Below are 16226 nucleotides of genomic sequence, written 5' to 3' on the forward strand. Positions count from 1 at the left end.
ATTCGGAGATTCGGCCACTGAATCAGGCCAAATCTCCTCCGAATCGAATCGCCACCCAAAGCTTCGCACAGCCCTAGTACCTAGCCTTTGGGTCTTGCTTTGGCATAGAATTGCTGGGGTATTGGTCAGTCCTGGACATGCCCCTCATTGTCCCCTGATCAGTTCCTACTGTCCCATCTGCACTGATTTTTGGACTGAAATCATTTGATTTCAACACTTCTGATGCCAATAAACCACTGAAAAAAAGGTAATGAAGCAGTATCAAGTTGTAAACAGATGGAAGGGATTTTGATTCTAGCAGGTCTATTTCTCCTGTTGATACACATCTCTGCACATGCATGACAGCAGAGTAGACCTCAGGATGTGGAATGGATTCAGGATTGTCTTTTATACTTGATATGACTAGACATATGCCAAATTTGTAATGCCAGATCCATTTTCTACTTAGCTGAAACAAATATTATTAAAATAAATGGTGGATAAATTAGGAAATTAACATTCTGTTGCCAGGTCAACCACATTCCTTATTAATGGATATCTGTATGTATGTGAGGGGGATAATATTCAGTGATGACAGACATGAGCTGCAAGCTCTTCCTAGCTCCGTGGGAGGGAAAGGTTACAGAAAATAATGCCTTTAGCAATGGTGACCTAAGCCCTGTGTTGTGTCTTATCACTGTATGTGCATGCCTGAGAGAGAGAGTTGGAATTATTAGGAGGATCAAAAGGCAAAATCTGTTTTTTAATTAATAGTATTTCAGTTTCCTGAGGGGACACAAAACACATTTTTATGTGTTTTCACAGATTCTGCTCTTGATGAGAGATGCAGTGGATCAAAGTCTTTGCCTCTCTTAAAATGTGCCTCCCATTTCTTTGCATTCAGAGTGATTTAGTACCCTACCAGGTTTTGGTTTTAACCATGTAAATATTATCTCTGGGCTTCACTACATACATCCTTGTGCTGTATTTAGACTAGATCCTGCTAAAATAGAAAGATGTTTGAGCGTTTCCTGGTATTTTTTTGTCAATCCTACTAGCTATTTCTGGAGAGTGAAAAAAGGAAGGAAAAAAAAACAGTTCACGTAGCACTGAGGAAAAAGTAAAGTCTGTGGTCTTTCTTTCTGAGCTGATAATGTATTATGCTGGTAACACCAGGCACACCAGTTCACCAAGGGTTTGCAGTTTTTCATCTATGTGATAAACACCGTTGTTTTAAATTCAAGGACTAAAGTGAATGGGCTGAGCTAAGCATATACCTTTTTTATTTCAAGGGCTTGCCCTGTGTCCTGTTGGCACTGATTTGTGCTGCTATGCAAGAGCTTTAGGTATGATGCTAGCTCTGGTCTCTTGCTCCCCAAAATCTCAAAGGCTTAGGATGTGAGGGGAAGAGTGTTCTCATGCTTGAAATGGAGGCAGTGCCTGTTTCTCTGCAGCAGGTATTGCAATCTATTAAATAGCAGCACAGATGGACTCCAAAGGGAATCTCTTTCAGTCCTTTAACTGTACCATGACTACCCAAGATTTTCAAGAAGTGTTTAAAATCAAATTCCAAAATAAGCAGCCTGTTTTTTTCCAAAACTGGTGAGAATTAAGCAGCCTCTAGTAATTTCAGTAAGAGCTTCTAAGTGTTCAGTGCTGCTGCAAAACCAGCTCAGCAAGCACCCACATATGGACATAGAAACCTAACAATTAGGCACCCCATTTTGAAGATTTTGTACATTATTAAATGTAATATGAGTAGTTGAGAAACTTGGGAAGATTCCACAGAGCTGTGATAAGGACCCCTGGAAATTAAAATATTTGATTTCTAGCTGATAGTAATTCTATGAAAGATGGCCTTTCCTGCTCTGTTGTATTTCCTCTTCTCTCTTGATTCAGCAAATATTCTTCACTTGAGTATGGGGAAATATTGCTGCATGCTGTATTACACTTACTTCTGTTCTGTTTGCTGTCCCATTTGCCTCAGTTGGACCAGGATTGAAGTGATCATTCTTTCACCAACATTTTCTGCATCTGAAGGGAAAAAAAATCCCTGTCTCATGCAATTAAAATGTGGTTAAGATCTGTGGTTTCATCTTAATAACATCATTTTGAAAAACAAACCTGAACAATGATTTTTGTGAAGATTATACAGGAGAGAACCCAGGGGTAAGCCAGTACATTTTACTGTACTGATTTCGAAATGCAAATCAGCAGTGAAAAAGGACATTTTCTGTAAATCAAAGCTTCATTATTTTTGCAGCTCTAAAGGTAACAGAAGCATAATATTTACCTTCTACTTAGGATAAGCAAAAGATTGACATTAAGTACTCATGCTTCTCTCTTTTTCTTTTATCTCTCCCAAGTACTGTTTTTTCCACTTCCTATTCAGCTAAGTCATGTTCTATATTTTTCACATCCTTGAAAAGGCTCCATGGCTGAAAAGCTGTTCCTAATCACATTATCTTCTTTTTCAGCATATATTCATTTCTAAGTTGCCTGTAGAAGCGGGAGTTTTCAGATACAGTAACTGGGCTTTATAATGGCAAACATGTTTCTTTTTAAATCTGTCTTCTGAGTTTTGCTATGTAGATTTCTTGATCTGTCTTTTATTTCGTGGACTTAAATTGCAGAATAAGCACTTAATGTGTTAGATATGGTCCTGTTTCTGAGTAGACACAAGTAATATATCTTTATGTTTAAGATACAATGTGCAAAATATGGGAAATGAGTAATGTTGTTAGTTGAAATGTTGTTTAGTGTCTGGTTCTCTACAAGTTAAGAAAACGAATACAATTAGTCATGCAATTACACACACACATTCTTTGCCACAGAGGTATGAACTGTTGTATCTTTATAGGGGACCATGTGCTGGGGGGGTCCTAGGAGATATTAAACTAAAGCTTTGTTTTACTACTCAGAAGTGCTATTTGGTATTTGATTTGCTCCCCCCTCTTCTGTCAGACAGTGTCAAAGGGTTTTAGGTCAGGAATGAAAACATCTTCTGTAAAACAAATAGTCTTAAAACTATGCATTTACTAATTATTGTTCAATATCCTCTCCCAGGCCAAATACTTTACAGGTTAGTCCTGGTCTTATGGAAAATTGTCTTGATAGATGAGTGGCTCAGAGCAACATCAGTAATTTATGGATATAGAAAACTCATGCAGTCTCTCACTGTCTTTGCTTTACAGATGTGCTCTAGGGCAAGTGAGATGCTTGGATAATGGAAAGGCAGAGTGTTAATAAATCTCAGCCATGAAGACAATACTTACATCTTTCCTTTAAAATAAATTCAAAGCTGAATCCTAAATTACGTTTTTAAAGATCATTGATGCTGTTTCTTCATGTTATCACTATTGTTGTATTGAGTGCTGGGTAATGTGCAGTATTTTTTATGTATAATTTAAAAATACAGGTAATTAAGTTTAAAGTGTGAGATTTGTTTTCCAAAACTAGTACATCACTAAGACCCCATAAAAATATAATATACTGCATTGGATAAGTTATTGGAATCAGTTGAGTTGCTGTCCGTGGTAGTTGTAGAATTAGAAAACTAATACAATCTGTTGAGGAAATGACTGCTACAGTATAAATAACTTGGTGGTAATCTGCGAAGACTGTAAAGAAAATGAACAACGTAGAAACTGCTGCACCGGAACAGAGCACTGATCCATATAGTCTCGTATCCTGTCTCTGACAGTGGCCAATACATGATGATTCAGAGGAAGAAATACATGCAGCCAATTGTGTGATAGTGTACCAGAGGGGAATATTTCTTTCTGACCCCAGATGGTGCTCAGTTTATGCCTTAAAGCATGAGGATTGATGGCCATTGTAAATTTTACCCTAGCTAGTCTAACCTAATTGGATTGCTCCGTGCTGTCCCTAACCTGCCCTTCACCTGGCCTTGACAGAATTACAATCCTGTCTCTCATCGATAGATGCATAGTTTTCACATTTGCTATCCTAAGCAGATTTTGTTGTCTGATCTAGGTCCTCTTAAGCTCCTATTTTAAATGATGGTACAAAGCTTCATTGTTTTCCCTTTAGCAAAACTGAAAGCCATCCCTTCTGCAGAGAAAAGTGGCCCTGGCCCTCAACCTGGATGAATTCCTGCCAGTGAGAATTAGCCCCTTTCCAGCTTTCACAGCAGCCTCTCCCAGGACCATATGGACAAGGTAGGTAGTGGTCTTATATGGGAAAGATGGGGAGGGGCATGCTGAAGATTAATTTGTCCCACAGTGCTGATATGTCACTGCATCAGCCGAAAGGACCACTGAAACAGAGGGTTAGTCCTGAGTGCTGAGATTGATCTGATCCCCAGCAGCTCCTAAGTAGGTGAGAGGTACAACAGCTCCAATGGCAATGCTGGACCTGCCCTTTGTTCAGTCTCCCCATCCTTCCACAAGGATATAGCACTTCTCTGACTTGAGCCATTTGGCTCTAAGGTGTTGTAGAAATGAAAATGATTATTATTGCAATATGTGCATCAGGTGGGCCAAAGTTCATAAAAGTTATTTGGGTTCGCTCACCCAAAGACAGCACTTTGTTCTGAGCTAATACATATATGTTTCTTTTGTCATGTGCCCATCTAGTGCACTGCTGCAGTCTGAGAGGAGCTTTCTGCATCTAAAAGTCAGAAGTAGCTGATCACATTGACTCATTTCTAGGTACGCTTATACTGTATGGAGACCATTTATCAGCCTTCGCCATAATAGTCTAGGGCCTGAGATGTGGTTATGGTAAGCATGGGATAGGGCAATAAGTGAGAATCTGTCTGAGTGACATCTCATAACAGCACCTGTAAGCCTAGAGCTGTTCAAGGGAGGACCTATTTAATCTCTTCAGGGGGCAATAACCCACGGGCAGAACTGGTCCTAAACATTATATTTAAGAAAATGGAACCCAAACCTGTGGAATTTCTGCAAGAATTCATCTTTCTTTCCCTTCTCTGTGTTCTCTGCCCATTTCTGTTCAGATTGTAAGAGGCAGCCCCTGTGTGAATTCCTTATTTGAAGTTTGCACAATTGTCCCCTGATTTTGGCTGACTACAATAATAAAAATAAATAATAGAACAAGAACATGGAAGGTTAAGGACTAGATAGAGAGATGATGAGGAAAGAAAGGCAGGTAGTGAGAGAGAGTGAGTTTTAGGGTAAGAGGGAAGGAAAAGAAAGAAGAGTAATTGCCCTGGGGAAGGATGAGAAGGGGGAAAAAAAGGAGCAGACAGGGAAAAATTCAGTTGGAATAGAAGACATGGCTACAAGGGAAGAATTAATAAGATCCTTTTGATAACAGGATATGAAATCATCAGTGATGTGATTTACTGCTTTACCCTCCCGTCCTTTCTCCTGTGGTTATAAATTAAGGCTTGTCTAAATGTGTGTATCTGTGTGCATTGCACGTGCTTGTATTACATGTTAAATACTGGGTTTCAGATGAAAATGCTTTGTGTCCCCATAATCCAGTTCTTTTTATTCTTTTTCTCCAAATTATCTAGCCATGTTTAGTAAATTGACTAAGTGTGTCAAGTATATTTGGGGTTGCGTTCATCTGGAACAAATTTGTGTAAATGCAGTGGTACTTTAAATGAACTTTTCTGCCTCTGGGCATCCCCCACTGCTGTCCAACATGTCATTGCTTCCCTACTGGATTAACTTGTCTGTTCTCCTGTGTGCCCTGCATTTTTCTGGAGTCACTTAGCCTGGACATCACATGCCTCCTATTTCAATGCTTGCATACTAGTAGTTGTTTCCAATTTGGGTCACCTGGAATACAGGGTGAAAAACAGCACTATTAATTTTCATAATGGTCCTGGAAGCAGAAGTTACCTTGGAAGAAAAGAGACCTGAATTTCTAAAGATACTGGTGTCATAGACGCTTTCAAACTACCCAATATAGATATTGGTAAATCTTCTACCTTGAAAATCAGATGGTGGGGGTGTAAAGTATAGGCACTTGGATCCATCTCTGGCCCAAATACAAATTGCGAACTTCAGCCATGCAACTCTATCAATAATCTCCCATGAATTGTCAAGCTTTCTGAGCCAGCTTATCAGCATCCCCTTTATAACAGAGCATGCCTGACTGACAACAGCCATGCAAGTCAATCCATCAACACCAAACTGACTGGAAACCATCAGGGATGGCAAGACTCTGGCTGGAAATAGCCAAACATTTCTCTGCTCTTTTCAATGAGAGCTCGAGTTTTGGTAATTTGCTGCTACAGCTCTGGGATGAATTCTGCACAGACTTCTAGGAAAGTGACCTTTTTCATCATAGTGGGTCATTCCAGGTTTCCATCATTATCATTTCTTGCTGGTCAGTTTTACCTTCTTGGCCCAGAAGCAATGATCTACTAAAAGAAGATGCTCTAGGAAAAGTCCATTCATGAGTAGATTAGTATTTCACTATCCAGCTTGCCTTGGCAGCAAAGCAGCTGACTCCCAAAGCCACCCAGCTGTGCAGCTGGAAATAGAGGTACAGCAACCTCTATGTATTGATGACTGGCAGAATTCCAAGCTGGCTGCCAGTGGCTGGAAAAGGGTATTGATAGATTAATCTTGAGGTACCAGGAGAAGAGTTGTGAAATATTGCTTAGTCCCAATTCCCAGAATTCCAGTCATCTTCCCATGATGTGCTACAAGAAAAATTGCAAAATGCATAGGTCCTAGCAGTGGGACAGTGTTTCCTGGGACACCAACCAAAAATACTGCATAGGGTTTGTTTTTTTTGAAAAAATGAAATCTCAGCACTGATCTAAAGAGAAATAGGATTATGCTATCTGTATGATCTCACCTTTTTGGCATTTACTCAAGCATATACACACACACTTGCACATTGTCCACAAAAAAACCTCCACGTGAAGATGAGCCATTAGAAAGCAAGCAGTCTTCATACTGAGTAAACTCAGGCTCTCTGTAAAGTGTTTGCTTGCATACTCTTTCCCTCTGAACTTGACTTTACCAATGATCTACCTGTAGTGCATTTGTCTAATTTTAGTTACTTTTTCTTATGATGAGTTTTAGTTGCTTTTTCTTATGTTTCTTCATAATTCTTAAAATTGTGACCTCCCAGGAGTGTAGTTTTAAGGAGTAAGTAGCATAGCTGTGTTTAACAATGAAGATAAGGAGGCTCAGTGAAAGCAAATCCAGGACCTTCCACAGTCCCTTGACTCTGCCTTGTTTTCCGTGCTTGGCTGGACTGTAGTACTCACAAAGGAGAATATAACTACTATGCCCAGTTGCCTCATACCTCTTTATTGTGCCACGTGGATGTAGGTGGGGGCTCAGTTTGGCAGAGGCTGCATGTTCAGAACTATTGCACGTTTGTAGAGTAATTGCAGTTTGGAGGATGGGAGTCTCCTCTAAACAGAGTGAGAGGAGTGTCTTCAGTAACTCCCCACCTCCCACCCAGCCAGACTGATACAGAGACAGAAACTTTTGCCTCTCAACTTCTGATGGATGAGTCCCAGCAGGTGGAGGCATCTTGTTGCTGCAGAATCGGTAGCATTGTGAGACTTCCTTGTCTATCGGCATTCATCAGCGATAGATTTCAGCATTTGGGGATCTTCTGAGATGCACCGATGGAACGCTAACATCAAAGCAACTTGAGTTTAAATGTGGGGATTGCTCCATTTTCCCTTTAATGCGTGTCACTACTAGGCTGGTGCCCACATGCAGTAAAGCACAGACCCTAGAATGATTCCAGCGACACATGGACCACAGTGGTGGTTCAATGTGATCCACCATTATAATGCACATAAAAGGTCAAACCCCATTTCTATTCCACTTCTTCCTTAGCACCATTAGAATGGTCTTATTGTCTGAAATAACCACAAGTGTCAATCTCTGGCATTTCACCTCAGAAATTAATAAGACTTTCTTGAGACAGTCTCCCTCAACTGTCAAAACTGTAACACTGCTGAGCGATGAGGCCTGGAGGGGGCTTGGGGAATGAGTTTCTTTGCATAGGTGCAATCATGATGTCAGGCCCAGGCAAACTCAGCTAAGCACACACAGGAATTTGCTGTCAATTTTAAATATTCTTTTAGGAAAATGACTTCCTTTCTTTCTTTCCAAGTAACTTTCCTTCACCTTTTTAATCCTGTGTGGCAAACACATCTGTGTGAACCTGCAGCCACTTCTGTAAAGAAAGCCAAACCAAATCTACCCATTGCTAGGTCAGTTATTTGCTTTATATTAGGACCTACTCAGCCTTCATGCACAAATGACAGTGAGAGGGCTTTTATATTATATTTATAAAAAATGTATGTTCCTGTTTAGCAATGAATGTAGGGAGGGAAGCGCTATATATAGTTAGATCTATTACATATTCTGTATGAATTATCCTAAACATATTTTCCTCCCTAAATTTCTTTAATGAAAAAGATTTAACACTAACACTAAAATAGCTTAAAATACTTCATCCAGATTTCCATGCATCTCTAGTATCAGAAAATCTTAAACCCTGTTTAAATACCGCATAGGTATATTACATTTGGACATCTATGCTGACAAAGAAGGTTCTCTGGATTATGCCTGTTTTACCCTATCAGTATTATGGCTTTTATGGGAATAAATACATTTTTATAAGGATCACTAAAGTGATTTTTAAAAAATGCTAATTAAGTCAATTTCTCTGGAAAAGCTCTAGAAAATGTTTGTATATCTTTTGGTGCCAAGCCATTCGTTCTTCAATTATCGGCTCCTTTCCCTAAGATACAGTGTCAGTGTTCCTATGAGAAATGTCTTCTAAAGTACTAAAAGCATTAATGCCCAATAATCTTTTTGAAATTGCTTTACTGGTTCCCTGTTCCTGGGAGGCGAGAGAGTAAATAAAATTGCAGGCTTTGCTTACTCTGTGACATTCTATGATACCATGTTAGTTTGGTTTTTTTTTTTAATAAATGCAATTGTTTTATTGCAGGCCAGTGCATTTTTTACAATACTGGTGGCATATCAATTCTGTAATTAAATGCTATTATCTTGGAGCTGTGGGAATAACAAGTATAGCTTTTATTTAGCTTTATTTTCTGAAAAAGAGCTATGGTTGTGATGATACGAGAAAGAAGAGTTCAGCTATGTGTTAGATGGGTGGGAAAAATTCTCAGCTCATTTTGTTGCCATATTTACCATCCATTTGTTCTCATTTCAGTGATTCCATGCAAAAGTAGATCCTGCTGTAATATGAATGAAAACAAAATTAATAATACAATGGTTGCCATGAACAGATCACCATTTACTACTGTATCTGCTTTGGAGCTGGGTTAGTTGGCCTCACCAGTTGACTTTTTAATGTGTTCGTGTATCATTGACCATTGAATACCAGACCATCCTAATTTTGACAAGGCCATCTTTAAGGGTGTTCAAACAGTTGCCAAGTATCTTTGTGACTGACATAACAGTGATATAAATATGTTTGGATAGTGATAAATGATGGCAATTTGATGGCAACACTCATCTATGAAGTGCAGCATCTCATGGCAGAATATGCTTCCTACTCCAGCAGCCCTATTTGGTGGGTTTAGGAGAAATGAAGAATTCTGTGTCCATCAACAATTACTGAAAGAATTTTAAGTAGGCAGAATGTAGTTAATGAGAATACAGCCTGCATAACATCCCCCTTTTCTTCTGAAAAATGCTGTGGGATCTTCAGCGGCCCAAAGTGGTGGGCACCTCAGGCTTACATCTCCTGCATCTAACCCTCGGGTATTCTAGTGCCCCCTTTCTTTGTGTTGGGGCTTTGATGTGCATTTGATTTCACCTGCTGAATTCTCAGTAGTCCTTCCTGTGACGTGAAGTTTTCCTGGGAGTACTCATACACAGAATAGTAAGGACTGGCTGTTTATGAGATCTGATGAAATTACCACCTCAGGTGGTGTGGCTCTCCTGGCTTTCATTTCAACAAGAAAGTGATAAAAATTCAAATGAACACCTAAAAGATGAAACCCTGAACTGGTTAACTGTCCCGTTGACTTAGAATTTTACTTTTTCAAAGCACTCTAAAAATAACTAATCATTGTTATCACCTGGATTTAAGCCACAGATAATCAGTTGTTAAGCAATAGAAATAATAAAAGAGAAGAATGAATTGTGAATGGAAACCCAGTTATAAAAATATGATTTATTATAACCCTTCAGCTTCCATTTTTTGCATAGATGGCAGATAACAAATAGCAAGAAAATATAACTTGTTTTTGTAGCTACTGCACAGTACAAAGTGTATGCATGTGTTTAATATATTTTAAATAGAAAAGGCAGCTTGATAAATGGCTGACCCAATATTGCAATCATACACAGTATGGACAGCTGCAGTATTATTCTGCCATCAGTAGCACAATGTTTACATTAGCACTGGATGCTAATGCAAGTGTATTTACATTTTCTGTTTGCTTAGATATAAAATGATTTAGGTAATGGAATATTTATTGCATTGTGCCTTGTGGCCACACAACTGACTTAATCTGGTAAATTCTTATCTTACAGGTAAGAAGATTGCACAGTGTAGAAACTATAATTTTATAATATTTTTTACACCTTGAGATGTTGTTTTGTCTCTTGGGGATTACTATTACTAGCCCAGTTTAAATTTTTGCATGGTTTTTCAGTTAAGCGCTGTTACATCGACGTAACTTCTCATGCAATCAAATATTGCATATGAGGGGGAAAGCACTCAAACACATAAAGAATGCTTTTGAAAACCTTTTTTGAATATTTTTAATTCTGCTAACGTGACACAAATGTGCATGTTTCCTTTTCCCCTAATATCAGAGGAAGCCATTCATTGCAAGTTTCTTGGCTGTCTCACATATTACATTTATGGATATTCACAGGCTATCTAATAATAAGCAAAATGAAGATGGATTGTCAGAAAACTATGAATGCCTTTTGTGTAGAATTTGAAACAACTGTAAAGTGCAAGGAAATGTTAGCACTAAGCATCCCAAAAATGTTGCCCTCTGACAAGTACCTAACAGTCCGCGATAAGCTTCATATTGTGAAATTAGAACTCACTTGCTTCCGTTGGTACTAAAGAGCTGTCAATGACTTGAAATTCCTTTAGGTACAGTAATCTGTTGTTGCAGAAAGAAATCTGCTAAAAAGAATTGAGTGCAGTGCTGTGATTTTAGATCCCCTACAGTTCTGAATCCCTCCTCCCCTCGGATTTTTTTTCCATACTAATTATTGTCTGAGGATGGAATTTTCTGAATTGTCTAAGTGAATTAGGAGCACAAGTTTCAGCATTAATAGGATTTGTGCTCCTAAGGAACGCTGATTTAGAAATTTTCTGACAGGTTCCTTTCCTCCCTCCCCCACCAAAAAGCCAGTCTGTCTGGACTGAAATATTCTTCAGGAATTCTTTTGATGAAACCTGTTTGGTTTCCTGCCAGTTTGCCTTCCTGGCTCCTCAATAGTCAGCTTAGCTTGCAGACTTCTTGGCAACCCATCTGACAGGAGGCAGGAGAGGTGAGAGCCTGAAAACCCCTGGTGCCAGGCTCATGATTCCTCAGTAGCCTGGATTCTGAGAGCTCATAACTTTGGAGTTGGTTTTTAGGTAGTCGAGACTCCCAGATTGGCCAGCTTCAGAGTAACCCTCCAAACTGACTGGGATTGGGGCTCTTGGGGACCCCACACCCTGGGGCAGCCGTCATCCTGTGACCGATCCTGAAATCAAGGCTTGCTGCCAACAGGCCAGGAAGCCTTAAACCCATTTCAGAATTGCAAAACAAATTATTTATTTATTATTCAATTATTATTTAGTTATTTATTTTGGAATTCCCATTCTGCAGGAAATGTTGAAATTCCAGGTTCTGTTCCTTTAGAGATTAATATTTTATAGAAATCTTCCGATATTCTATGGAAATGGAAATTCAAGTTTCTGGCCAGCTCTATTTATAAGTCACTTAGATGCTTTCTAAAGGTCTCATACCATGTCTATGCCTGTTTTTTCATGCACTCAGGGATGGCACAAATGCAGAAAGTGACCTAGCCATTGCAAAAAGAAAACAAGCCAAAAGCAACCTTGTGATCCTGAGTGAAATGGGAAAACCTGCCTCACCTTAATGCATGCGCTAATTATTATAGTGCCTGGATCACTGAAATAATCTTCAAATTCTGACCTACTAATGCAGCAAAACTAACCATATCAGACAGACTATGATACTGGCCAGTAAGTTTCAAATAAATAATTTGGTTTTAAAGAAGAGTCTTTCTTATCATAGAATCGTAGAAGTAGGGTCAGAAGGGACCTTGTAGATCTTCAAGTCCGACCCCCTGCCTGGGCAGGAGAAAAACTGGACTCAAATGAGTCCAGCCAGGTTGGCATCAAGACTCTTCTTAAAGACCCCCAGGGTAGGAGCCAGCACCACTTCCCTTGGAAGTTGGTTCCAGATCCTAGCCGCCCTAGATGTGAAGTAGTTCTTACGCATGTCTAATCTAAACCTACTCTCCAGTAACTTGTGTCCATTATTCCTTGTTATGCCAGGGGGCACTAGGGGAAACAGTGTCTCCCCCAAACCCTTCTGGTCCCCCCTAGTGAGTTTATAGACAGTCACCAGGTCCCCCCTCAGCCTTCTCTTATATACTTACTTCAGTACATTTCCCAGATGGTCAGCATCTATGCCTGCCATTAGGTACGCAGGCTTTTGAGATGTGGCATTGGTAAGTGGAAATGAAAGCAGAATGGGGAACTTTTATGGAAGACAGGTCCATCAGTAGGTACTCAACATAATAGTTAGTAGTACAACCTCCAGATCAGGACTTCCTTGGTCTCTGAATGCTGGAACTGTAAGAGAAGTAGGGCAGGAGACAAATCTATGTGGATTGTTCCTTCAAATGTAGTCTTCCCTTAGTGTCCACTCTGCTACTGTGAGATCCAGAGTACTGTGTTAGATTTATCTGTGGTCTGACTTAAGGCATCTTTTCTGTTCCTAAGGTATCAATCTCTGTGCTATGCTGCAGTCTGTCCTTAGACACAGGCAAGCGTTTCTGGTTAGTGGTGTGAAAAAGAAGAGTCCACAGTGCATTGTGGAGAGACCTGGGGCTAAATCCTGGACTGCACAAGGCCATAACTGCAGACTCCTGTAATATATGTAATAATTGAGAAAAGCTGGACATACAGAAATCCATGTAGCCAGATGGGATGCACCTGAGAGTGCTGAGGGAGTTGGCTGCTGAGATCGCAGAGCCATTGGCCATATCTTAGAAAACTCATGGCTATCAGGAGAGGTCCTGGATGATTGGAGAAGGGCAAACATAGTACCCCTATTTAAGAAAGGGAAAAAAGGGGATACAGGGGACTACAGACCAGTCAGCCTCGCCTCAGCCCCTGGAAAAATCATGGAGCAGATCCTCAAGGAATCCATTTCTAAGCACTGGAGAAGAAAAGGGTGATTAGGAGCATTCAGCATGGATTCACTAGGGGCAAGTCATTTCTGACCAACCTGATTGCCTTCTATGATGAGGTGACTGCATTGTGGATGCAGGGAGACTGGTGGATCTGGTATCCCTTGATTTTAGCAAGGCTTTTGATATGGTATTGCGCAACATTTTTGCAGGGAAGCTAAGGAAGTATGGGTTAGATGAATGGACTGTAAGGTGGATAGAAAACAGGCTGGAACGTCAGGCTCAGTGGGTAGAAATCAATGGTTTGATGTCTCGTTGGCACCAGTATCAAGTGGAGTGCCCCAAGAGTCAGTCCTGGGGCCAGTTTTGTTCAATACCTTCATCAGTGACCTGGAAGATGGCATAGAGTGTATCCTCAGCAAGTCTGCAGATGACACCAAGCTGGGGGTAGTAATAGATACACTGGAGGGTAGGGCTAGGATTCAGAGTGATCTAGACAAATTGGAGGATTGGGCCAAAAGAAATCTCATAAGGTTCAACAAGGACAAATGCAAAGTCCTGCACTTAGGATGGAACAATCCCATGCACCAGTACCGCTCTGCAGAAAACGACATGAGGGTTACAGCGGACAATAAGCTGAAGATGAGCCAGCAGTGTGCCCTTGTTGCAAAGAAGGCTAATGGCATATTGGGCTGCATTGGTAGGTGTATTGGATTCTTCCCCTCTATTCAGCACCGGTGAGGCTACATCTGGAGTACTGTGTTCAGTTTTGGGGCCCCCACTACAGAAAGGATGTGAGCAACTTGGAGAGAGTCCAGCGGAGGGCAAGAAAAATGGTTCAGGGGCTGGGTCACATGACTTAGGAGGAGAGGCTGAGGGAACTGGGCTCATTTAGTTTGGAGAAGAGAAGACTGAGAGGGGATTTAATAGCAACCTTTAAGTACCTGAAGGGGGTTCGAAAGAGGATGGAGTTAGACTGTTCTCAGTGGTGGCACATGACGGAACAAGGAGCAATGGTCACAAGTTGCAGCAAGGGAAGTTTAGGTTAGATATTAGGAAGACTTTTCTCACTAGGAGGGTAGTAAAACACTGGAACAGGTTAAACAGAGAAGTGGTGGAAGCTCCGTCCATAGGTGTGCCAAGTGCCCATGCCAGGAGAAAAAGCTGAGCCCTTGTCATGTAGCCAAAGAACAGCAATCTTCCAGCTCTTCCAAGCTCCTGAAATTTCTGCAAGATGCAGAAGCTGGAAAGGTAGCATGAAGTACCCCTTTCCACTGCAGTCCTGCACCTGAGATGATTCTCTGAAAGTGGAGTATGTACAGAAAGACATCTAGGGTTTATGGAGCATAGTGGGTTAGAGAACTTAAAGATGTAGGAAAAGAGACATGAAGCATCTTAAAGGATTTTTGAATGGAGTTTTAAGATGCATGTGGGGGTATAGTGGATTCTGAAATGGATATGAAGTGAGTGCAGATTTTGTAGGTGGGAATGACATCATTAAGTTTCTAGGTGTAGGATGAGTGCTTCTTTCCCACAAATAGGTTTATTTGGGATGTAGTGTGGTTATGAACATGGAGATTGCAGTACATAGGACAAAGTGACGTGAAGAAGCAAATGGTGGATTTGGGGAGTCAGTTGGCTAGGGGAATGGTGCTTTGGAAGTGACAGTCTTACAGTCCTGGAAAATATAGTATAAAAACAAAAATCCATAGTCGAAGCTAATAGTATGAAGTGAATGTTAAATTAGAGCCAAAGTAAAGTTTGAGAGATTTAAATGTGCCTATTGAACTGGAGACACTGAAGTGAAGGAAGCTACAGAGGGGCCAGTAGTTAACACTGAAGCAGGCAGAAATTGTAGAAATGATGACAAAACAGCAGAGGAATTTGTGTATCATCCTTACAGAAGTAACAGGCACAAGTGAATACCAACAAGATGATCTAGGGTGAAGAGAGGTATAGAAGGGATGAAGAAGAATAGAAGGGACTGAACCGTGGAGGACACTATAATGGACTGCACAAATAGTATCACCAATTATTTGTTTACTACTGTAACCTGTAAAAGATAATGAAACCAGAAGAGTCTCTGGCCTAGGGATCTCCTCCTCTATAAATCAGACAAAGTCAGACATGCACACTGGGAAAACCAGATGTTGAAGGAGTGTTTTGGGTTGGATTTTTATAATGAAAGAATATACTGCACCGAGAAGACAATATCTTTATATCATCATTAGTTTGCAAATGGGGCCTCTTGGGAGAATTGGGCTTTCTAGAAGTTTTTGAATGATAACATAAAAGATACCTTGGGTTGGCACCCCAAGGAAGGAGAACATTACAGGCTTAGTGCTGGAATGTATATGAGGGGAAAAAGGGAATAAAAGTGCGAAGAGAAATGAAGTGGTGAGACTGGCATCACTGGTGAATTGGAAAGGACCCGAGGGAAGTCATTTTTATAAGAGACAAGAACAGAAATATAGTTAGGGCAGTGCTACACACAGCCTTAAGAAATGAAAATCTCTTAGACTTCATAGTTTCATAGTTTCTAGGGTCAGAAGGGACCTGAGCAGATCATCTAGTCCGACCCCCCTGCCATGGCAGGAAGAGCACCCAGTAAGGTGGTCATCCAACCTCCTCTTAAAAACCCCCAGGGTGGGAGCCTGCACCACCTCACTTGGAAGCTGGTTCCAGACTCTAGCCGCCCTGACCATGAAGTAGCGCCTCCTGATGTCCAACTTAAACCTTCCCTCCGCCAGCTTGTGACCATTGTTCCTGGTCACTCCTTGCGGCGCTCGGGGGAACAGGGACTCCCCCAGCGCCTGCTGATCCCCCCTAACCAGTTTATAACAGGCCACAAGATCCCCCCTCAGCCTTCTCTTTTGAAGGCTGAACAGGTTCAGGTCC

The 16226-nt window shown here is 40.7% G+C and overlaps 1 long non-coding RNA gene across 1 annotated transcript in view; it reads left to right on the forward strand.

Moving 5' to 3' along the window:
• LOC109301216 overlaps positions 1 to 16226 on the forward strand; it is a 75585-nt gene that overhangs the window by 17500 nt on the left and 41859 nt on the right. The window contains exon 2 of the long non-coding RNA XR_002098472.1: positions 4033 to 4160. This is a non-coding gene — a long non-coding RNA (uncharacterized LOC109301216). The remainder of the gene's footprint in view (positions 1 to 4032; positions 4161 to 16226) is intronic.

Source organism: Gavialis gangeticus, unplaced genomic scaffold (genome assembly GCF_001723915.1).
Source record: "Gavialis gangeticus isolate Ggan-Ray unplaced genomic scaffold, GavGan_comp1, whole genome shotgun sequence".
Taxonomy (NCBI): Eukaryota; Metazoa; Chordata; order Crocodylia; family Gavialidae; genus Gavialis; species Gavialis gangeticus.